Here is a 25,409-nt window from a genome sequence, read left to right on the forward strand (position 1 = left end):
ACTCTTGCTGACCTGAAGAGCTGTGCAGGTCTTTGCCATCTGCTAGATGTTCTATACATTGACTTTCTCCCACAAAGAACAAAATGGAACCACTTAAACATTTATCAAGTTTGCCATGCAGTGAAAACGACTGCATAGATTAACTAACTGTACTTGAAGTTAGTAAGAGAACCAAATTCATCATCTTGTATGAAGGCATAAGACAGTAATTTACTTCCAAGGATCATCTCTTTCCTAAGTGGAAATGACAGAAGCAACAGAGACTTTTCAGAAGCACCCTCTATTAAATAATGTCTCACTCACTAAATGATCAATGCAATTAAAATAAGGTCCCTTTTTAGCAGTACGAGGACTAATGCTTTTTCAGTAGAGACAAATTTGCTTCTTTTGATTGTTAAAATATCTACAAGACTATAAAACAGGAACATAAGTTCATCTAAGGTACACCTAAAGAAATAAATATATCCTTCACAGCAGGCCAATACATTCAAAACTAATGACACTGACAATCAAAAATAAGAAACACTGATACCAGACCAGTTCTGAAAATACATAAATGGGATACCCACAATGATATCTTAGGATCAACATTTTCAGCAGTAACTACTGGACTTGATTCACCCGTTGTTAATTAGTACTGACATGCAAATCAATTACCTTAGTACAAGCAAATGTAATGCTATATATGTTTCTTTTTAAAATAACCAACTCAATTACCACTGTAACTGCCTATGTACAGTTGCTTGTGCTTCCTCAAGAAAAGAAATTTACATGTTTCAACATCCTCTCATCATCACCAGATTATACATAATCATCCTAGGAACATATTAGATGATAAAACTGAAAACTAAAATCTCACCAGCACAGTTTGCCAACAAATTCATGAACATGAATTTTAACCAATCCAGCTGCTAAAGCCATCCTTTTATTTAGCAATGCACAGTGTACTTAAGCAAATATTGCATTCAAAACCATTAAAAATAGTTATTGTGTCAGAAAGCGAACAAGTTTTTATTATACCCATTAAAAATATCATTCCTCCATATTTCACCCAATCTATTTTATTTTGGTTTCAAATAGTAAAAACTGTTTCTAATTTCCACAGGAGACAGAAGCCTTTGGAAAAATCTGGTGGCTTCGTTATGTTTGCTTTCCTTCACATTTTTCCAAAAAAAAAAAAAAAAGCATAGTCTTTTCAGGATCTCCTCAGCGCACATAGATCAAAACTTTTGTAAAGATTTGTGTTATTTACTTTGTGCCCATAGTTCAATAGCATTGCTGATTCCAACAGCTGTACCTTCATGTTTTAATCTCCTCCAATTTGGAGGGTATCGATGCTGTTCTGTTGCACCCCACACCTCTAATACCTCAAACAGCCTGACCCCTTCACCACTCTATCCACTGAAGGATTAGTGCACAGAAAAAAAAGTGAAAAATCTGATAAACTCTTTTTGAAAACAGTTCTTGGACTAAGCGATGACCAAAATTACTACTTGAACAGCATATTATTCTTGCTATATTTTATTTTGGCATCAGTGAGATAGACTATTTAAAGCAAAATACACTTATTTTTGCCTATTAAATATCAACTACCAAACACTCCAAACAAGATATGTAAAAAATAATTTGTGTGTTTAAGGGAGTGGAAATACAGAACTTCTCATTTAGTCCATGCATAAAATAAGAATGTCATTGAATGTGCAGGTCTTAACAGGAGTACAAGTTACATAGTTTTAGAAATGAAAGTGTTAGCATATTACAAATAAACTCTGAAACACATTTTGATCTTATGTTAAATAAGCATTTGTAAATTCATAAGACAGTCCTCCCTAATAGGCAATCCCATCCAGTCTACAGGAATTCTAGTCTCATTTGGACAAAGTTACTGGCATAGTACATATTCTATGATCTTCATGCAGAAGATTACTATGAAAACAACCCAGAACCACGTCTTTTAAGCAAATAAATGGAATTCCTGAAGAATACATATTTATATATCTTACCCTCTTCATAATTGGTTGTCTAGTACACAAATGATGTACTGACATAAAACCAGATGACCTTACATTAGGTAAAAGCTTAGTATCAAATCTAACCTTTTAATCTACTACATTTTTATACATATTTTCTTGAATACACACATGCTTTTCTCCCTATTTTTTCTTTATAGAATGTGGGTTTATTAACCTTTTCCTTTAAGTTTCTCACTTCTACTTATCACAAGGTGTTTTTTGCATGATGTCAGCAATCATCTACAGTTTAGATTAGAGAAGACATTGAAAACTGGAACTATAAACTAACATCTTAGACAGTAATCCTACTGTTCTATATTTTCGTATTAAAGTTCTGAGACTATTCACCTTTCCTCCAATTCCCAGCAGGTCTACTTGCATTTCATTAAATGGCTGGCAGTATGAATGAAGACAAATTTTTGGCATAATCAAATGATGTACGTATGGAAGCTCTAAAACAAGGAAGAAAAAAAAAAGTGGGAAAAAAAAAGCCTGAAGAATAAAATATTTTACAAGAATTTTTACAAGTACAGAGAGAGCAAGTACTCCTTTAAAAAAAATCATACATTTCTCCGTATATAATTATACATACATAAAGGAAGAGGCATAGACAGATAAAAACTACAAAACTAGCCTATGAAGTAGAAGTAAAATATTTTTTGCAAAAAAACTGTTGACCTGACTTTGCAAATTCTTACAGTATGCTGTTTAAGCAAATGCACAGTGCAACTTTAAATTAACCCAGTCTGCATGATTGTTTTCCATTTCTCCAGACTTTTTTTTTTATTAACAAGTTTCCTACTGCAATGTAATTATATCTGGCTAATAAATGAGAATCACTTCAATTCTAAATGGACTGGAGGAACCCTGCCTAACAAGAACAGTCAGTTTGGTTTCAGACTGACCAATGCAGTAGCTATGGCAATTACTCTGACCAAATAATTTTCTTATAGCAGTATTTGTTGCTTTCATTAATCTACACTTTTGGGTGCACTTTCTGCTTTTCAGCAGTCATACTGCAAAAGGTGGGTTACTTAAGAAACAATTAGGTGCGTATACAAAACAATTTGCAGGCAGTCTTACTCTTTCAGCTTCCTAAGTGAAGTGCCTTTCAAGGCTGATTTATAACACTGTCGTCTTCAGAAGGCAAAATAATTAATAGGAGCATGGACTTCTAATTTCAGTGACTTCCAGAGAAAGTGGATTTCATTTGATTTATGATGGCCAATGACTTTGCATTTTATCAGTTCATTCACTCATTATTTATGCTGATGACCAATTTCAATGGGTCGCTATCATCTAACTCACTACTAATCAAAGAGAATTAGGGTTCACTGCATTATTTAGAAGCCACTAATTTATCTTCAGAACAAGTATCACGAATAGTTTGGGGCCTTCTATACTAAAAAGAAGCACAGCTGGCAAAGTCACAGCATTCTCTTTGTATTAGAAATAAATGTCATAGCGGCTAGTTTTAAGAACAACTACTGTTTACAGAAGTTTTAAAATGGGGCAGATCATACAAAATAAATATGAAACATAAAAGCAATAAAATGAAACACTTTCTGTCTGACCTCCTATGTCAAAATATTTAAAATATGCGTTTCCTATTCTCTGTGCAGGCAACTCAAAGATCCTTTATTTAAAAATATTCCACTTCCTTTCCCCATGCTAACTAAATGGAAATCTTTGCACCAGAACAATCCTATTTGGCATATTTCTCATTTAAAAGATATTTGACTGTACAGAAGACAAATAAATAGATCAGATTGAAACTTAAGCATATAAAAATGGAGTTTTATCAGCAAGTGATAAGAAAAAATCATATTCAATCATCTTGGGGAAAAAAATACTTCTCCCAAAGGCAAAAAAAAAAAGTCACCTTTTGCTCTTGGTGAACAGAAAACAAAGAACTCACTTCAATATTTTTATACCTTCACATTTTGACATGCATTTATCCTCTGATTTCCTGGAGAGGATTCTGTGCCACTAATCAAGTGCATATTCCTTCAAACAGTATTCCAATCCTTTCATGGAATAAACTTGGTATCTGACCTTTTTAAAACTCAGGTGAAGTACACAACCAGTAATTTAACAAAATCAAACTGCCACTATCAAGTAATAGTACACCTCCAAACAAAATAACACCTCCAAACAGCATGGTAGTATCTATTCCATCAGACAGCAGTGCAAACTGTCAACTGTCTAAGTTTCAGACGCTGAAAATAAGTGAGGGAAAAGCATAAGTTACAGTATGGAAGTATAGAAAACAAATTCTTTGGGGCCTCCAAGCACACTTGTGGGAGCCTCCCTGAAAATATCGCCTATTTCTTCTTAATCAAACTTAAAATGTACAAAACTGAAAAGGAATTTTTTCTACATCTATGACTCAGTGCTGAGGAAGTGCTTCAGCCTTCAATGTACATAAATGTTAAAAAAAGCAAACTAACAAAACAACTCATTTTCTTTTACAAAAGCTGAAGTTCAAATATTTCCACAGAGAAACCAAGGGTTCTTCGTATCCCAGCACTGGGGCAAGAAGAAAAAACGCCACCTCTGAAGTCACAGGAGTGCACCAACTTTAGTGCCTTCCATTCCTATTCTTTTTTCCCCTGCATGTAGTCACAATATCAAAAGATAGGAAATCATGAGCCTTTAGCAGAAATTGATATTTTATTTTTTTTTTCCTCCTTGAACATCAAGGAATTCAGAATAATTCTGAGATGCTACCTTCTCTTTAGTCCCAGAGGAGGCATGCCACCTGCCTCTTTCACTCCTGCAACAGTTTTGGTATGCAACTTTTCCCCGGGAAGGAGGAAAAAGTCAACCTGTCAGAGAGAGCTTGCAGGCAAGTCCTGAAAATATACATATCTGCAGAAAAATTGCTTCCGCTATCACTGAAGTTGTACTGCCATCAGAAAGTTGCCAATGCACCTGTTTGTGGGTGAACTCTGGCAGGCAGCTAAGCACCACACAGCTGACTGCTCCCTTCAGCTTAACCACACAGTGGGACAGGCAAAGAGGTAAAGTAAAACCAAGAAAACTTACAGGATGAGATAAAAATTGTTTCATAAGTGAAAGAGAAGTGAGATAAAGGAAGAAAATAAAGCAAGGCAAAGGCACTTACTCATCACCTCCAGTGAGTTAAGTGATGCCCAGCCAGCTCCTGTTTGAAGATGGCTCATCTCCCCAAGCCCCTACTTCTCTAATTTTCTTGCTAAGCACAGCATTATGCACTGCAGTTAGCCCAGGTCATCTGCCCAGCTGTGTCCTCTCCTAGCCCCACCCTGTTCGAAAGGGGGGGGGGGGAGGCAGTGGGATCAGAGCAAGCCTCAACACCTGGCTAGCTCACTCAGCCACAATTCAAACACAGGTGCATTATACAAAATATTTTGCTCACAGGTCTAGAAGGCAGCAACAGACAAGCTTTCATGAAGGAAATAAAGTCCCAGCCAAGGCCTATACAACATCTAAAATTAGTTGTCCCCCAGCCAGGCTGCCCTCAACCCTCATCCAGGCTGCACCTGAGGGGAATGGCCATGGCAGGTGGCAGGGCCACTAGCCTGGAAGGTGTGGGAAGGCAACAGAAAACAACCAACCCAAAAACATCCCCAAAACATCCATCTGTGTACATATCTCCTGACAGCATTGTGTTACCTTCCTGAGGCATGGTGAGTTTTACTGAGGCCTCTGTATCTTCAGAAAGCAATGGTTTGTGTAAACCACCCGAACCCACCCAAAAAACATGAAATGTAATCACATTAACATGCAAATACAAAATATGTCTTTTACACTTATTTAAAAGACTTTCTTCTCCTTACAGACTTCCACATACATACATAGGCTATTTAACAATCTAGTATTCTCAAATAAAGAGGTGTTAATTTCTGGAACCACATGATCTGGATTGTCCGCTATTTCAAGCATATGTGCAAGGGAAGGGTAGTCTCTATATATGTTTGCCCATCATATGACAGATTAACTTACTGGGTTATTAAAATCAGAGAAGTGAAAACCAAATAACTGCCACATGATACCAAAACAGGAGCATAGAGGAAAAGAATTAGGAAAACAATTATATAAGCCTAAGAGTTTTATTGGATGAAAATGGTATTTTTGTTGCCAAACAGTAATTATAAACTGATTGAAATGACTAAGTAGCCATTCAGATTAGTGTTCATAAGAGTTTTGTTCACATAAACACAACATGCTCATCATACTAATGATCTGAAATAAAACCCATGACTTGGCATAGTTTTCTGCACCATAACACAATTTACATTTCATTGCTAGTAAAATCAAGCTGAAGTACTGCAAATCAGTTCATCTTCACACTGCTTGAATTTTCTTTGTTGTTAATAAGCATCAAAAAGGTTTTTCCCACATAAGCATTTACACATAAATAAATAAAATTCAGTCACTTCTACTTATATTCCTAAAAACATCTGAACACTAAAACTTCCTACAGCTCTCAAATTTATGTATTTGTATATTTATGTCTGTAAAGATGTGTCTTTTTTTTTAATAACAAATGCATTTCTATAAAATCAAGGAAATATGCAAGTATATTTTTACAGAAGATATTTGCTCACACATGTATGCATACAAAATGAAAAACTTTCAAATTTTCAGTCACAAATGTTCTAAAACATGTAATACTACTCATATACTTCATAAACATATTTCTGTAGCTAGCATTAGCTCAGCCTTCAGATTGAATGAAAAAACTTTAGTCTACAGGAATTACTTGGTACAGTCGAAACTAGAACTAATGTGAAAATGGCAGAATAATCAAGTTTAGAATCTCAGTAGCATGTGATGTTTACTACATAAAAGAAGTTGAATTAATCTGTTACAAATATTGAATGAGTGAAGTCTCCTGAATCTCTTATTAGGAAGAAACTATAGAAAGGTAATTTATAATTTATGAAAATCCTGAGTTAAACTCGCAAGCAGATCCATGTAAGTCACATGAACCTTAAAAATAAAAATAATTAATGGCTATAGATTTCCAAGAAACTGGATTTCTTAATGTACAGAGAATAACAAAGGTAAGAGAAATAGGCTTTTTTTTTTTGTGCCACACAAATACCTACACAATATGTGATACCTACACGAAATGTTCACTAATTCTAAAAGCCAAACCATATAAAATTAAGAACATGGAGATATATATGGGGAAAATGCTCAAAAGATTTTAGTTCAAGTGTGGCAGTAAACTAGTCCGTGAACATTTGCAAGGACCTTCGCCAAGAGGAAAATTACCTCGGAATTGCCACATACACTTTCTCTGTGTCCCAAAACCATGTCCTCATAACCTGAATCTCATGACTGGCTTAGTTGTTGGCAACTCTGCCCAGAGCAGAGGGCCTGGAACTAGATGATCTTTGAGGTCCCTTCCAACCCAAGTCGCTCTATGATTTTGTGTTGTTTAAACCACAAACCATAATTGGATTTATCTTGGAAAAACAACTTTTATACTAGCCAACAAATTTTCTCAGGTATTCTGCAAAAGGATACTTTTCAGGACCAAAATCTTTCTCTAGACTTTGCGCACTCCCTTTTGCGTACATATCTAAAGTTACTGTTTGCAACCAATCATCAAACTCTAAAAAGAAAAAAAAAATTAAAAAAAATTCTTAAAAGAAGTTGCAGTGGGAAGGAATGTATGCTCAAGAAAAACAAAAAGGGTGCTTCCCTAAGAAAGTGTCCCTTTCTGCTCAGCTTAGTACGTTCTTAGATTTTAAAAAAAAAAACCCTCCTGATTTAGATAATTATCTTTGAAAAATGATTTTCAGTAATTGTACATTTTTCAATGCTGCGAATTATCTTTGAAACTTTTCTTTCTGTATTTCTCTCTAAATAGCTAGGAGACATTTTGCATTCCCAACAACTGAACAAATAGATTTTTAGACTCTGATATGACCTCTTCAAGCAAGCAGCTGTAGAACTCCCATTGTTCATAAAATCCTGCATATGTATATCCCCAAGTCCCCCCTTCCATTCAATATATATGAAAATGCAATTTACTGTACGTCAAATGAAAAATGCAGTTTTCAAATGCATGACAACAGGTGCTAGTTAAATGATCAGACACTATTTGTTACCTAGTCTCTTACTCTCATTTGCAGCATGATAAATTGCATTTTAGCAGAGTACTGCGATCTAAGGGGTCTTGACATGCTTTTATTGATTTGCATAGGTTATATGCATGTATTCCTGTTTGTAGGCAAATAGTGCCATGAGTAAATTCAAGTCACCGTGCCTCTGTTTCAAGAAAATTGCAGTCATCACAGGGGAGCCAAGATGGAGTGAGGTTGGGTAAAAGAGACACATGCAGCCCATTGGAATCTCAGAACCTCTATTAAGATTTATAGGCTGCAGGATTCTTTTGGGCTTCAACATTATTCTTAGTAAACCTTTTCTGTCTTCAGCTGTTTATAAGAACTGGCAGCTTTAGCAAAGACAGAAGCTTATGTTGTAGGTAGCACAATTTAACATAATAGTGATAGCCTGTCCTCCAAATATCCTGATACTGATTTTGAAAGAAAAAGAGTGCATATCCTGAATTGCCTTTCCTATAATTTGAAAGGTTTTCTTACTACTAAACACTCTCTCCTGCACTCACACAATGTTTTGTGGACCCCTGTTAGTTAAGATTAGTTAACGTATCTGGTCTTACCTCTTGGCAAGACAGACAGTATCATTATTCCCTTCCTAACAAAAAGAAAAAACATCCTGTATAGAAAGGTTAGATACTTTGCCTGTAGGGTTCAAAGGCTTAAAATTAAGAACTGAAGGTTCCAGACTTGAACGGATGTGATCCACCATAACCAACCAGTATTTCTATAAAATTTCCCCAGTGTAGTATCAGCACATGTCAACTCTCCCCCATTAACTAAAGAGAATGTTGCTGGAACAGACATGGAAAGATTATCTGCACACATGCACACAGATCATTTGTATCACAACTGTTGGAGCTGGCATGCAATGCTCAGACCAGTGTCAATCTATAAAGGCTACTGATCCAATCATTCCCTTGTAAATTTGCACATTCCTGATAAAAGTTCAGGTTACTGGGGAAACAGTTAATTTATCAGTAAAAGGATTTAGTCTTGACAGACATAAATATTCCTCATAGTATCCAAGGATCCTTTTATTTATGTTATACCGGTCCTTAAATTTTAATAACTAACTGTTTCAGATTGGCAGATTGGCATTAAATTTGATGGAATTCAAGAATTGTACTCTTCTCCCTATTTGTATCACAAACGCTAGAGTGAAATTAATTTTGATTGGCTTTAAGTTTAAGCTTCAAAAAAGGAATACACGGCAAGTATTAGGAAAGAAATTGATAAACATTAAGGTAATATAGAATGCAATCTCAGAAAACATTCCAATTTAAAACAGAAAGTGCCATTGAAGTGCTACTAGTAAATTCTATTCAATATTGCATTAACTAAAATTATCTAAAATTATTGCCCACATTAACAATTTTACTTCCCCATAGGTTTCTCAGTTTACTAAGATTCTGATGCACTTTTTTCAACTACGAATAAAATACTAAGTATGTTTACAGTGACTGTATAACTGAACAGATCAGCAAACGACAATGTATTTTGAAATTTAACTGTCTTCTCCTTTTCATACAGTTTAGCAGATATAATTGATAGATCAACAATCACAACATGGTAAGAGTTACATTTGATTTACACTGAAAAGGAAATTCAGTATTGCATGTAATGTACCTTTTTTTTTTTTTTTTACTTGGTCTACTTGGATATGCCATAACAAATAAAACAAGTTTGCTAAATCTTTTACATTGTCTATGAAAAACTGTTCCCCTTTGGAATATCTGTAACAAATTACTATTCCCTGAATGCATATTTTCAATATTTAATTGTTTCGCGGAAGTATATTTAGACAGTTCTGTGTAGGTTATACTGTGGATCAAGGAAGACTTGCAAACTCAATAACCTCAGCCTGAGCTGCTCATTTATTCCTCCACACTAACCCTTCCCAACTGCCTGTGGAGTTGGGCAACGAAGAGAAACAGGGAAATGAGTCAACCAAGAATCTTTTTCTTCTTAGATCATACTTGACATAGATCATTTTCTCATCTGGTCCACCATTCAGTCCCAACAGTTACAATGCTGAAAAGACCAACACAACTGAAGAATCCCACACTCAATACAAGTATAGGAAATAATGGTAATAACTATACAAGGTGGCACTGCTCGCCACATTACTGCTCAACAACATCCAGTTTTAAAACACACACACACAAATGTTTCATGCAGATTAAAGAGCACACAAGTGCAGCTATGAAAGAAGAAAAATCCTGAGTAAAGGAAGATGGCAGAGCAAAAGAAAGTTGTGCAATACTATAGTGATAGTACATACAAGACTCGACAGTGGCACGTATATCAGTAGAATTTCAAAAGGGAATTTTAGGAGGTAAAAATGCAGTAGGCTTCTGTATGCATTTGAAAAAGCACAAGAGGCAGTACAGCAGAAAGTATATATTCCATCTTTTAAACATTTGTCTAAAGGATCCCCATAGCTGGGCATCCATCTATCACTGATAGGATAAATGATTTGCAAAATTGGTCAACCAATACTCAAAACCAATGTAAATTTATTAACCCATGCCACTGAAGTACAGTTCTTTCAAGTCACTTTAGTCTGAGAGATCTAACACAAATATCAATGCCATCCTGAATAAATTCTCACCTCCTGCCTTTTAACCTTGAAAATATTCTTTGCTTAAGTCTCCTAAAACATACACAGAATAAAAACAATCATACATATTACCACTCTGTCAGTGAAAAATTACTACTTTAAGTGAATTGATATTGCCTCTACTTATCCTCTTGGGCTCATTCTCTAGCCCCAAGTTCATACTCGTGTGCAGTCTACAAAAACATGTCTGCGTTCTCTGCTTGCCAAAGGTTTTGCCTATTAAAACAAACTCTTAGAAATGGGAGATATTTCAAAACCCACGACATTTTACTCAAGTCTCTGACACAGGTCAGTATTCAAGAACATCCAACACCCAAGCCTACATATTATATTCTCTCCAGATATAAAAGATCATCCTGTACACCCTACCCTGCTAGGAGACTGAAATATGGTAGGAGAAGTGTCCACAAGCACAGTGCAATACTACAGTAAAAGTGTCTTTTTAGGAAAGCAGTTAAACACAACAACTGACATTGTCAAGCAGTCTGAGCAGTTAGTTCCTTAAAATAAAGCATGGAAACGTAGTATGTTAGAGACAGCAGCTGATCTCTAACAACAAAAAAATCTTCAGGTAAAAAGAATAAAGTTTTCTGCATAATTTAGCAATGAAAATTCAAATCTCCTTTAGCTTGCAAAAGACAAAGTTTGAAAAATTAAAACATGGGAAAAAAAAAAGTGAAAGTAATTTCAGAAATTCTATATTGCAAAATTCAGAAGTCTTCAGAACTGAAAAGGGCCCTTGTTATTTCTTGTTAAAGACCTTGCCTCTGATACAAACCACCTATTTGTATTAACCTCAGAAAAGATGTGAAAGATTAATCAATTTCTCCCTAATAAGAGGAATTTGACATGGTTGGTATAACATTCCACAGTAATATTTTTATGCAACATCTTCACTAATGTCTCAAAAGTCATTCAAAATTTAATAAAGAAAATTATAATTAATATCACAAAATACAGAGATGAACAAATTGGAGTAAGTGGCACCATCAAGGTATTGTTTTTCTCCTCCTCTCATTCTCCTCTGTGGAAAAGTAATTAGGATTGCTGTACTGGTAATATGCTGGTGTAAAACACATTAAAGAGAATAATTTCTACTTTGGGACAAGCCAAAGAGGGGGAAAGAAACATATGAATAACTAGGGTATCACCTCTCACAGTTCTGGTACTTCGAAATTATATTTACCGAATGTCTTTTTCTCTCCTTTCCTTTTGTTCCAAGGTCATTTTCATGTAACTCTCACTCAAGCTTCAGTCCTGTTAACAGTTTTCTATACTTGCATAAATTCACACAACTAGTTTGAGCACACTTGTGCAAGGCTAAGCACACAGAGGAAAGTTCCCAGTAGCCCAAAGAGAACTTAAGCAGTAGGGAAGCTCACGTAGCTCTGTGTAGGACCATTGCAGAAGCAGCTCTTCATCACAAAAAGGAGATTGTTAAGTACTTGTAAAAGTAGTTTTAAAGGCACTTTAATGTAACGGTTCATCATTGCAAAGGCATAAAAAAGATCAGAACTTTAAAAGAATATGGTAAAGATTAAATGCAGACTTCTTGAACATTAGAAATTAAAAAATGACACAGAAATACACATTTCAATTAACATTCAAGACTGAAAACTTAAAAAATTCCTAGAAAGATTAGAACATAGAAAAAATTAATCTCACATGAACAGCAGAACAAAACAGCATTAGCACCTTAACCATCAAAAAGGTCAATTCCACAGATCAAATGGATTTCTGGGGCATCCTTTGCAGATTCAGACCTTTATATTGGGAAGCTTGTCAAATAATGGCATTTGAAGAAGAAAGAAAGTAGCCATGTCAAAGCATATGTCCAGCCCATGAGGTTCACATGCTATCACTATGCGTAAATAGTAAATTTATCTGCATTTTGTTAGCCCTTTATCTAAACTCTACTCCCTCTGAAAAGAAAGTGCGTTCAGCTAGACTGTAGCGCGCACACTTTGTTTGTGCTTATTAAATAAAAAGAAAGGATCACCTTCAACCATATTAATGATGGACTGGTGGATGAAGGATGTCTGCGAAAATTCACAACATCTGTTTGCTCCACTCTCTTCTCAGCGTGCTGCACCTATTCCTCATGCTTAATGATGCTCATCCACTCTGCAAGTTTTACGAACAAATGTGTGTTTAGCCACATTCATCATTCTGAATGAGCGTTCTTGATGAAGCATCCACTGGCCTGTTTCGCTCTTTCTGCTACACTTTAACAAATGACAACTGCTCTACGTATTTTTCATTTGTTAAAAATAAAAAGCTAAGTGAAGAATAGGTCCAGCAAATTTTTCTTTTACTCCTCTGGTAACTTAGCTAGAAAATGGAATACTACATGCATTTAAACCCTATACAGGTTCACCTGCACAAATCTAAATGGTGCGTACTGACATACAGTATTTTGAAAACACTATGCAGCAGAATACACCATATTTGAAAAACATTCTATCCTATGCAACCAGGAGCAGTTCAATCTTCACATGAAAGTGATATATTATGTCTCACTACAGTCAGTTAGGGGACTGATTCTGCAGTGCTCACAATGCCCTGACACAAGACATAGCATCTTTTGGTAGCAGGCCAGCAATATATCAGAGCAGGTATACACCTTCCATTTTCCAGCTTACTACTTTTAAAGCACAACAGTACTTCAAAGGGAAGACAAACTTCCCAGAAAATATTTGTGACATAAATGTCAATCCAAAAGAAATTCAACAATGAATAAGAATGGATGTCCAATGCGTGATATTTTTATCAATTTGAAAAAGGCACTATAAAGGATATTAATGAATAATCAGAGGTAAAAAAAAATCAAATCTAATAAAAAGAAAAGGCTCAGAAAATTTAAAGTAAGGCACATCTTCTCAAGTTAACTTTCAAAACTTAGAGCAACTCACAATTTTCATTTGAGTTTTTGTGCAAGCATTCATCCCAACACTAATTTTCCTCAATACATCTTCATGAGGTTACTGATGCAATACACAGTGGAACATTCTCAAGCTCATCTGCATGTAAATGTAATTTACATTCCAAAAAATGCAGTTTCTAAGAACTGCACAGAAGTAATGAGAACTTTATGAAGACATTCTACTACTACACAATGGTATTTCTGTGCTTTACTGGCTGGTCCAGTACCAGCACCTTCTGGTTTGTACTGGTTGTCTGGGTTCATCTGCATTAGTTTAATCCAAGAGGCCGGAGGATGCATTGAATGAAGTACATTACATTGCAACATATGAAGCCTACACCCACACGTCTAATGAATATGTTAAGAATATTGATTCCAAGATGAGCACCTAAGGTACAGGCAAGTTCTGTGGCTACCGTTTTGATGTTGTTTTTTTTCCTTAATAAGTAGGTTAGGACAAACGTGGATCCTGTAAAAGGATCTTAGCAAGTTTGCCACAGGTTGTCCTCCTACTGTGGGATAGGTCACAATGAAATAACTATGGACCAAAAGAAAAAAAGAGAGGAAACATTAACTTCTTTTCCATAAAAGAGGTCTCCAATCCTCAAATATACATATAAATATATATCAAGAAATCATTATATCCCAACAAAAAGAAAGAGGGTGAGAGAAACAAAAGTTAGGAAGTTTATTTCATTCAGCAGTATTGGGATCCAGAATCAAACAAATTCTCACACACTACAACTACTTAAACTGCAGCATCTATAATTCTTTTATCCAAAAGTAAATCAACACATATAACAAAAGATAGAATTTCTTACTCAAGAAGATAAACATTCTCTAAGGAAACCTCTCTCTTCAAATTAATGCTGGCATAGACTAAATTAAAAGCCACGAACAACAGCATTCTTGCCCCTAAAACTACAAAAAAAATAACAAAACCAACTTTATGGATATGAATTCCTTAAATTTAGAACTAGATTTAACTAGGCAATGAGCAAAAGGGACAGTTATCTGAATTCAGACTTCTGCTCCAAGCTGGCAGCACAGCATTATGAGGACAGGCAACTCTGCTTTGCAAAGCTGAGTACTGCTAAGTCCTGAAGCTCCCAAATTTCAAGAATCAATTTTTTTTTGCAGAAGTTTAGTAAGAAATTTCTGTGATGTCTCAACATTGATGAAAAGAAGGGGAGAGGGGAAAACTATATATAGCGAGTAAAATGAAATACGTAAAAACAGAAGCACAATGATTTAACAGAAATTGCAACAAATGTCTGTTCAGGCTTCCCAGAAGTATAGCTCAAGGAATCCATTATCATGCATAACAGAAAATTGTCCATCACAAATTTATAAGCTATGTGGAACGTATTCCTTTTGCAATATCTACAATGAACACTGTAAAACTGATAGCAGCTACATATTTTGTTATAAAAAAAGAATCTGTAATTATAATAAAAATACAAATTACTACTACATTCTTTTTAAAAAGAGTGCTTTAATCATCACATTTCAGAAAGTAGGTCCCACAGAGGATTTTTTTTTAATATATTAATAAAAATTACATTTTTCACTACAATTTTTTTCTCTACTGTAAAACAGATCTATACATGAAAACGGAAGAAAGCATTTATGCAAAAAATAACCTCAAGGGATCATTACAGAAGCATAGAAAGTCATTTTCTACTAGAACTGTGAAGTGTATTTGTCACAGATGTTTAAAACAATATGGCTACAAAATAAACAAAACATACAAATGAAGGGAAAAAATATAACCACAGTAATTTAAATGGCATCCTTACTTAAGTGACAAACTGATTAAATTGCACAGTATAGTTTCTAAGGGGGCAAGAACAATTTGCTATTTTAAAATTTAGAGTGATACTAAAATTGGTAGTGCATTTGATACTGTATAGATACAAAGCCATCACATTCTCACATTCACTCTCATGACTTATACATCCATTGAGTACAGCTACTGGATCTCTCTAAATAAAGCTCTAGGTACAATTAATTGTTTGAAAATAAATAAATAATAAATAAAAAAATTGCAGGTGATATGCATTTCTGCACCTACATAAGAGAAACTGAAAACCAGGGCAACAGTGCTCCTAGAACAAAAGGGAGCACTGAGCATCCCTTCCATCAAAACCCAGAAGAGCAGGAGCCACTGGCAGCCTGCTCATCTCTGCACAGCAGCTGCAAACTGGCAACTAAGGCACAGAGCAACTCAAACTGTACAACAGGTCTCAAGAAACACATCACAGTACTCTTGAGAAAAGCAGAAAACCCTCAAATTACTACAAATTACTCCGACAAAAATAAGTCCAAGCTTATCTGACAGTAAAATTACACTCTCCTCAACAACAGTATCCCTTTGATAATCCTCCTTCTCTCCCCATCCCGAACATTAAATTGTCTCTTACTTATACAACAGATCAAAGCTAAAAGCTGCACACTCACAGTAAAGCATCTCTTTTCACCTTACATAAATTTTATTTCTTCTCAATAAAGCCAAGTGCAGTATATTTTACAAAATTATGAAAAGCATCAAAAAAATCAAACAGATGTAAATGATACAAGTGTTTCATGAAGAAATAATGATTCAAAGCATCTGAAAAGCACCGTTTCTAACTGCAGTGATCATCACAAAATTTCTCCCATCTATTGCAGGTTGAGTTTATATCTTTACATGGAATATCAACATCTGTGAGCTATGAGGGCTGTATATCATTTCTTTCCTGGTGGAGTCAAAAGGATTAACATGATGATCTTAGCTGAAAAGCTGACTAAATCATTCATAAAATAATAAAAAGCAGCATGTAGGACAAACCTAGAGCTCAAGACAAGGTCTTGTCTTAAGCATTGCGTCAGTTTTCTAAGAGATTAGAAGTTAGAAACATAGAATTAGAGATTCTATACAAGTTGTTTTTTTATTCTCTGTCTATGCATGATCGTATCTGGTAATGAAGGCATTTATTTATTTATTTTTAAGAGATTATTTAGATTTTAGATTTTTCTCCTCTGTTCTTCATATTTTTGCTTTTATTTTTGCTTTGTCTTCTTAAGGTGTTCCTAGCCTGCACTTGAAACAGCACTTCCCTCTCTCCCTCAAAAACTCTTTAGCTTACTTTCTAGCAATATATCATAGAACGGCCTGGGTTGAAAAGGACCACAATGATCATTGAGTTTCAACAACCCCCTGCTATGCGGAAGGTCGCCAACCACTAGACCAGGCTGCCCAGAGCCACATCCAGCCTAGGCCTTGAATGCCTCCAGGAATGGGGCATCCACAACCTCCTTGGGCAACCTGTTCCAGCATGTCACTATCCCCTGTGTGAAAATCTTACTTCTAATATGAAACCAAAGTCTCCCCTGTCTCAGTTTAAAACTATTCCCCCTTGTCCTCTCACTATGTATCTCACAAGCCAAGTAATACCATGTGGATATTTGGTCTGGTACAACAGAAAATAACAATGTATCTAAATATTGGCCCCAAAATTTCATTGTTCATACCACGTTTCATCTAATTGCATGTCTGTTACCAATAACTGGTACATTTATCCTCAAAACTGCTTCCTAGTTATATAAAGAGACTGATCATGCTTTAGATTCTTTTTTGGAGTCCTATCTCTCTGGTGTGATAACAGAAATTTCACCATTTTCACTACTTGCCATGCCCCATTCTTTGATGAGAATCTTAGTCTTTTATTTTGTTTTGCTCCAGAAACAAGGAAAATTTCTAACGTGTCTTAAGTAGATCTTAGCTCCATATGTTCAATCTTTTCAGGTGATGTAGAAATTTACAAGAAATTTGAGAGGGCCCAGCAATACTTCCTCACAAAAATGATACTCTCCATTCCTTCAGAAGAGTCTCAAAAGAAATAGGACAAACTAAGTGCTCAAAATCCTTAGTATGTTGTGATATCTAAAAAAAAAAAAAAAAGAGCCATTCTGAGAAACTTTTTCATACAATCTTATTGTACAACCATCTTTTTTTTTTTTTAAAGTCACCACATGAACCTAGAGTGACAGATATAAATATTTCACACTGACTAATAAAAGGTTGACATACAAAGAATAAATACTGTGTGTGCTAAACCAGGCTCTGCTTTAGACACACCTGAGTTCACATATTTTAAACAGGACGTGTCAGCACTGTGTATCTTTACGAAATCAGAAAGACCACACACCTGTCATTGACTTAATTGGGCAGGAGACATGATGTGTTCAGAACTTCAGCCAGAAATGCAATTATCTGCCAGGAAAAAAATTACACACATACAATGAAGTTTAGAAGACACTTTGCCTTTATTGGCCCCTCTCTTATAAAGAGGTCATTTTATTAGTCTGAGGTGATAAAACAAGTTTAAGAGAATCTGATAAAATTAATACGAAAAAGTGGTGTTTTTCTGCTATAATTTTATACTTCTTTTTATTCCAACACAGAACTGCAAATGGTTTTTGTCACTGCAATAAATGAGCGACAGCATCACGAATTCACAAGACTTTATGATTTTTCAGTTTTACTGCCGCCCTGTGCAAAGAGTTATATAGCACAGCTTTACTCTAGGATCATTTCTTGAGTATGACACCTAAACCCTGGCAAAGTTACATCCATCTTCTGAGGATATACACACAATACTTCCTCTTGAGATTTAACACAAAAGACTGTTTGATAGTTTTCCTCAGAATAAAAACCTCTCCATCATCACTTTCTCATACTTTGCCTTCCAGATATATATAAACTGTGTCTTAATGTTTTTGTTTGTTTGTTTTGTTTTCCCCAAGTTGTATTATTCTCCAAGTAAGCAGGTGCTTTCTAATGCTCTATACAGAGTAGATACACATTTTTTCTCTGGGAAATTTCAGACCCCAGTAGAAACCCTTAATAAATATAGGCTTTGTCAACTCCTGGCTACTTCTATGTGACACAGGCCTGATCTGCACCTCCAATAGGCTAACATCATTATTTTGTAATATCTTCCTGCATAAGTCAATTTAATACAATTTCCCAAAGAGTTTTAAAAACGGGTTAATGTAAACTTGAAAAGGCATTCATTATGAAGCAAAACATTCACAGCAAAAATAACGAAGAATATAAATATATGACTACTTAAACATTGCATTTAGCTATTTTCCAAACAAATTTTGTGTAGCAGAACTCTATAGTAAATAAACAATTCCAGTGCAAAAGGGTTCCTGCATCAGCCTCTAAAAGATTCAAATTCTGATTAAATATCTTAGTAATCTTTTTTTTGAATCAACACAACTATTTATTCTAGTCAAACTCCTCAGAGGAAAAAGATCAACTCATCTCATTTGCTCCAAGTATTGCATGCAGCTTTCAATCTCATAAATCATTAGAAGAAAATTAAATTACAGAAACAGAAAATCAGAAGGACACGTTATCATCTGCCCCAAAGAGGTGTTGCTTGGCTGTATTAATATTTGTAAGGCAATCGGGGCTCCCAGACAAAAACAGCTAAGCATGAAGGAAATACTATTCTTAATGGAAGGTACGAACATGCTATTCTATATCAAGGTCCTTCTCAGAGGTAACAGAACTTGCTTGCTCTTGGCTCTCATTCAGTCAGCCTCAATGCTCATTTGGATTTTGTGGACTGCATGAACATATAAAAGGATACAGACAACAATAAATAAATAAGCAAGCAACCAGAATGGGAGGACACAAGGTAGGGGCAAGATAGGACTTCAAAAAATAATGCAGGGGAAATCACTGGTATGGGGAGAAGAACAAGGTAACAAAAAACTCAACTGTTGTGATAAGGGAAACAAAGGTCCAGACAATTCCCAATGTGGTAAAGGACAAAAGGGAAGAAAAAAGATTAAAGGCAGAAAGATCTCCTGACATGGTTCAACAGGTTTGAAAAACGAGCAAACTGTCAGGTGTGGACAGAAATATGCATAGAGCTACCGTGTATAATGAAGTTGGCTTGCTATAAAACCACCACAGCCCTAACACACACAAACCAGACAACTCATCCCCAGGGTAAAGACCAGATGTGCTTTTTTTAAACCTGTCAAAAATTACATAACCTATCCTTTTGCAGTATTTTTTTTTTTTAAAACTAATGTAAATACAAGGATACAAAAAACTAGTTAGTAACCTATTTCAGTTGCGAGAGAGAGCACGACAGGGACACAAGCAGGACATTTTATGCTAGATGTGAGTTCTAAATTGCATACTGCCACTGTTACAGCAGGAAAAACATCCCCGCATTCTTCTACCTTATTCCTATCCTAAATACAAAACAAAAACCAAAATGTCACAAAAAAAACAACAATTGCTTGGCAAAAGAAGTGCACTTCAACATCCAGATTTCCAGTCATCTTTATCTAATTCCAGAAGAGTCCATCAGTATTTCTTTGTATTTGCTTTTTAACTTCCAGGTATGATTCTTGCAACATTAGAACTCGAAATATTTGGAGTCAACATGAGGATCCCAGAAGGCAAAGAGCAAAGCACACAAACAGTGGGAAAGAACAAATTTTTAATGCAAAGATCTGGAATCCGACCAATCACCCTGATTCTGTAAGCACACCTTTGAGTTCGGCCTCCTTCCTTCTTTCACAGGGAAACAACAGCGTGATCAAAGTTTAAGACTGGTTAAGACAGAACCTCTTCCTTTGTATTCAGAATCAAAACAGAAAAGCCAACATCAGAGCAGATGTAAGGAAAATATCTCAAACAGGGCAGGGCAGGATTATTCCTTCAAACTCCTGTGGGTACACAACTTGCCAAGGAGCCTTTTGAAAACACAAACAGATCAAATTTCCCAAGAAATTGGATCATTCTATGCCCAAATAGTGGTCAAAACAAATTAACTCTTAAAAGTCCAGGCATTCACCATATCAGTAAGAATTAGCATAGAAACGCTTCAATCATACTTCATATTCTTGGGTACGCATACAGACGTACGCACACCAGTTACACTTGTGAGCCAGAGAAAAAACAGACTACTAGCTAGCTTCTTTTGAACAACTAAACCACAATTTGTGAACACACCACTGTGCTCTGATATTATTCCACCACCTCCAGCTTGATAAACTCTATCTTATTTACATTGCAAACTTTCTTAGCTACTCACTACTGCTGGGAATGAATCCTGATGCAACTGGCATACAGCAGTCCATGCTTGCACACTGCCAAGCTGCCTTTTAAGTAGCAGAAATTACAGACTACAACTGTTCTGCAGAGGAGCCTGTTTGGCTGAAGTGGGCAGTCTAACAGGAACTACAGGAGAGTTCCTCATGCTTCAGCATAAAGTAGGCAGCTTAAGGCATTGCAAGTCAAACAGTGGACCTGTTGAGCTGACGGTGTGTGTAACTACTTCCTCAACTCCAGCTAAAGCCAGCCCTCAAAAACACATGAAAAGAACACTGTAAAACTTGTTATGTCTTAATGGAGATTGTTGCATCATGTATTGCTGCTGTTAGAGAAACTGAAAAGCAAGGCACAATTAATAAAAAGGTTTTGTTTTTTTTAATTCAATATGCCTTATGCATTTATGTCAGACTCACAGTTCAAGTTGTGTTTGTTACTAATTTTTTTTTGCTAAATACAATATGCTTTAAAATATGTTTAAGATGAGAAGACATTCCTTACTTCTCACACTTAAATTTGTACAATGCATTCATAAATTTATACAGCTTTAATAAGGTCTAATCAGAATAAGAATCTGGCTTTGTGTATTTTCCCATCTAATACTATCTGCTCAAAGGTGGCTTGTCTGAGATCAGCAAATACAGCTAAAGGTAAAAAAAAAAACTAGTTCCCTTCAGGATGCATCCTGTTGTTAAAATGTCATTGTTTGCATAATAACTTCATGTTCTTAACCTTTGCTTTAAGTATTGTAAATGATTATTTTTTTTTATATAAACTTAGCGTGCACAAGAGTGACAACTAGTTATAAAATCTTATTTACACTTATCCACCACTATACAGGATTTAGAATGAATGATGTTCTTGACTGTTTTCAGCTGAGAAAGACGATTTATAATAGAAAACTGTTTAATACCCGAACACTTTAATGGATCACTGAAATCACTCTTCGGAAGGCTATTCACTAAAATAATCCCACTGAAGTCCAGGAGATCTGCTTATACAATTGCACACCGAAGTGAGTCTGAGCTACGTGATTATGTTCTCTGTGATTCCCTCTGATATTACCTGGACGCAAAAGCATAGCATTTCCCTCTCAGGATGGCCACTACTTCAGGCATTAAACAAGTGAGGTCCAGCTCTGTTTGCAGATGCTGTGTGAGCTGACATTGCTCATGCCTCGCAGCCAGTCGGTTGACAATCAACTATGGATTTGTCATGATATAATTTTAATTTATTCACCGTCTTATCCTTAAATTTTTGCTTCTGTTCATCTGCCACCAGTTTGCTAGGACTGACTCTTTACCTTCACACACACATGCCCGTCATTACCTCATAGAAGAGCAAGTACAGAATATCTATTTTCTGACTACTATTCCATGACATTTCTAATTCAATGGAGTTTTGACATATACACATTATACAGCTTACAATAAGCCCTTACAATATCATGTGATCTGCAATACTCTTTACATGCAGTTTTTAATTATGAAAGGTTTTCCATAACTGGAATGTGAAAATGAGTCACTGCCTAAGACAAGCATGTGAACTGCGCTGCCATACAATTACTTTCTCAGAATTCTATTAGAAAGTGCCATGACATAATTTCATTTTGTAATGTCCCATTTTTAAGCATCATATCTTATACAAGTCTTAAAACGCGCTAATTAGAAATCCTCGCCATGTACAGAACAGTGCTTTCAAAATGACAACTATTCCTCTTTCATCAGTTACTCAAGAGCAGGAGAAAAATCATCTCCAAAATTCAAAGCATTTTGATCTGGTTCTGTCAAAATGCTCTGTGTTCTCAGTTGGTAATATCATTTCAGTCAAAATATGACTATATTTGTTCAGGGTGGTGGCTTTCTGAATATCATTGCCTCCAGGAGTAGGAGATAAATAAATAAATAAGCAACACCTAGCTGCTGCTGCTTCGCCATACTACCGGCCAGGAACTTACCCAAACATTTCAATTTACATTTCGAAAATTTATAATAATGTCCAGTTCTAAAGAGACAAAGCACAGTATATTTCATTAAATAAATATCCGGTAAGTACTAGGACAAGCAGAAGCAAGGGGTATTAGTAATTAGCAAATAGGTATCCATTTGTGGGTAATACGGGCTGCTGCTCTCTGGCTTGTCTCTCCTGAAAGATGCTAGTACCTCCCCAACTTTTTCCTCAATAGATAGTTACCTTAAATAAAGAGCATTTTGGAAGTGTTTCCCAGTGGCAAGTCAGAGAATAATTGAGGTTGTAAGGAAGCTCTGATGGTCACCTAGTACATATCCCACACGAAGTGGGGCCAAAATCAATACTAAATCACATTTCTGACATTTCCTACTGAATGCAAAATTACTGAAAAAGATAAGTCAACTTGTGAAATTATTCAACCATTTTTACATATTCTATTAGTAACTTCCATTTTCGTTTGCTATAATATCAGCATCTAACAGCAAAGGCAAGCAGGCTGGCAGCTCCTCCTCATTTCTAACTGTTATTACAGACATCTAGATTTCTTTTTTGCAGTGAAAGCACCAGACATCTGTAGAAGCAGTAGGCAGCAAAATGATGGAGCCAGGATTGCCAGATGCATATGGACAACAAGTTGTCTGCAGCCTAATGTGTGAGAATCAGCAGTATAAGAGTCATGCTCCCTTTAATCAAGGAAAATAAGAAAGACTTAAAGCTAAACTAGCTAACAGTTTTGTTCATAACAAAACAGCAGATTGCTGACACGATGGGGGTCTCTCATATGCATGCCGTACTGTCTCAAATGGAGCAGAAGACAAGCTAGTGGGCTGCAGTATTCAAGACTCCGCGTAAAAGGTAGTACTCTGTGCATCTAAATGTGCCAGGCTGTTTGTTCTGATGACAAACCAAATCCACCAAGGAGTTACTGTTGCAAGGCTATTCCAGACATGATATGAATAAAGTTCATAAAACACTGGTAAACCCACTGGTCTTCCCCACTAGCATTAGATCACAGTTTCAATGAAATCATGTATGGTAGAAGACCTCCCACCTAAAGCCTAATAATTAACAAGAAAGAATCCATACAACAAGATCTAAGTTGGGATTCTGAATTTATTAATCTACGGAAGCTCTGAGGAAATCAAACATCTGTATTCATTACAGGGTGCTGCCAATCACCAGCACCATCAAATTTACTTATCTCACTTTTGCCACAGCAGTCACTGCCAGCAATACAAAGGTTAGAGTTGGGGTTTGAGCATGATCAAACCCACTTTTCCCTACACATCACCATATATTCCCAAGTATATCTGAAAAGGGATAAGATTTATTCTTCCTTTCTAGATGCACAAAAATGGGATCTACCATCACAAATTTCCATTAAAATTTACACTTTTTCACCACTGGAAGGCTCTAAGAGGAATTGGGTAAACCTACTGAGACAGTCATCTAGTTTTAAATATAAATATTTGCCACATGGTGAGGTTGCAGCAGTCTTTCACAAAAGGATATCTTAAACATCTGAGTTTAAAAAACAGCTCTCCAAGAGTTCCCAGCACCTGCAGTACAAGCACCAAAAATCCCTTGTCCCTGCTATGTAAGGAATGATGGAACTGAATGACCAGTGTGCTATTGCTTAAGCAAATGATGTGGAAAAATGAGGAAAGGATGGACTCAGGATTAGCTTTTATGAAATCATTTCTCACTTTCCCATTCCCCCCCATTGCTCACTGTCTTGCCACAGGTTAGCGTTCTCTGTTTTAATGACTGAATTTTTTGTGAAATTGTGATCCAAAGTAACTGATAAAAAAAGGATATATGTATATACTGAGAGAAAAGGATGCAGAGGGATTTTAAGACTACAGATCACAAACAGATATGACATAACTACAAGAAGCATAGGGGATGGGATCAAATAGCTTTGTCTTTCTTCATCACTGGTACATTATGACTTTGGTCTGAGCCAATCTCATCTACAACAAAACCACAGTTTGCCCCAACAAATACATGCAATCACTGCAGAGTATCACAGTTCATTCTAGGCAGCAAAATCTGTGCATACTGGGGGTTGGCTGATTGCAAAGTGGCTTTGCAGAGAAGGAGTAGAAGGTCCCAGTGGATATCAAGTTGAACAGAAACCAGCCATGTTCTATTGCAGCAAGTGCCTACAACATCCTGGGGTATCTGAGGAAAAGTTGCAAAAAGTCAGAGATTTCACAAATAATAGTTGTATCACTATCTGGTAAGTTTGTTTTACAGAGATCACACTATAGTCTGTGGTGGGCGGAAAGAAAGGAAGAAATTCAAGACACCTAAGGACACAATAGGCTTTTGCTTAAGAACTCCTGCTATCTATTTCATATATTTTTTACTGTCTCCCATTTTAAAAACGAACTCAAATAATAACATGAAACTTATGAAAATGAATAGTTACTAACTTTGTAGTAAAAAAAACGCGCAAAATATAAGTAGTTTATTTCTAACGTTAGTGCAAATGAAAAGTACTATGAGATGATGTTCCGCACCACATTAATTTTAACAGTCTTAATGTGACACCAAGCACTGTTAAGTGTTAGTGTTATTGTTTTCCTACCCTCCTTTTTGAGGGTCATTCCTTGCACTTTTTTTTTTTTCC

At 35.8% G+C, this 25,409-nt stretch overlaps 1 protein-coding gene across 1 annotated transcript in view; it reads right to left on the minus strand.

Annotated features, from left to right (window-relative positions):
• Positions 1-25,409, minus strand: part of LRMDA (leucine rich melanocyte differentiation associated) — a 640,442-nt gene that overhangs the window by 407,122 nt on the left and 207,911 nt on the right. The window lies entirely within an intron of this gene.

Source organism: Meleagris gallopavo, chromosome 8 (genome assembly GCF_000146605.3).
Source record: "Meleagris gallopavo isolate NT-WF06-2002-E0010 breed Aviagen turkey brand Nicholas breeding stock chromosome 8, Turkey_5.1, whole genome shotgun sequence".
In the NCBI taxonomy this organism is placed as follows: domain Eukaryota; kingdom Metazoa; phylum Chordata; class Aves; order Galliformes; family Phasianidae; genus Meleagris; species Meleagris gallopavo.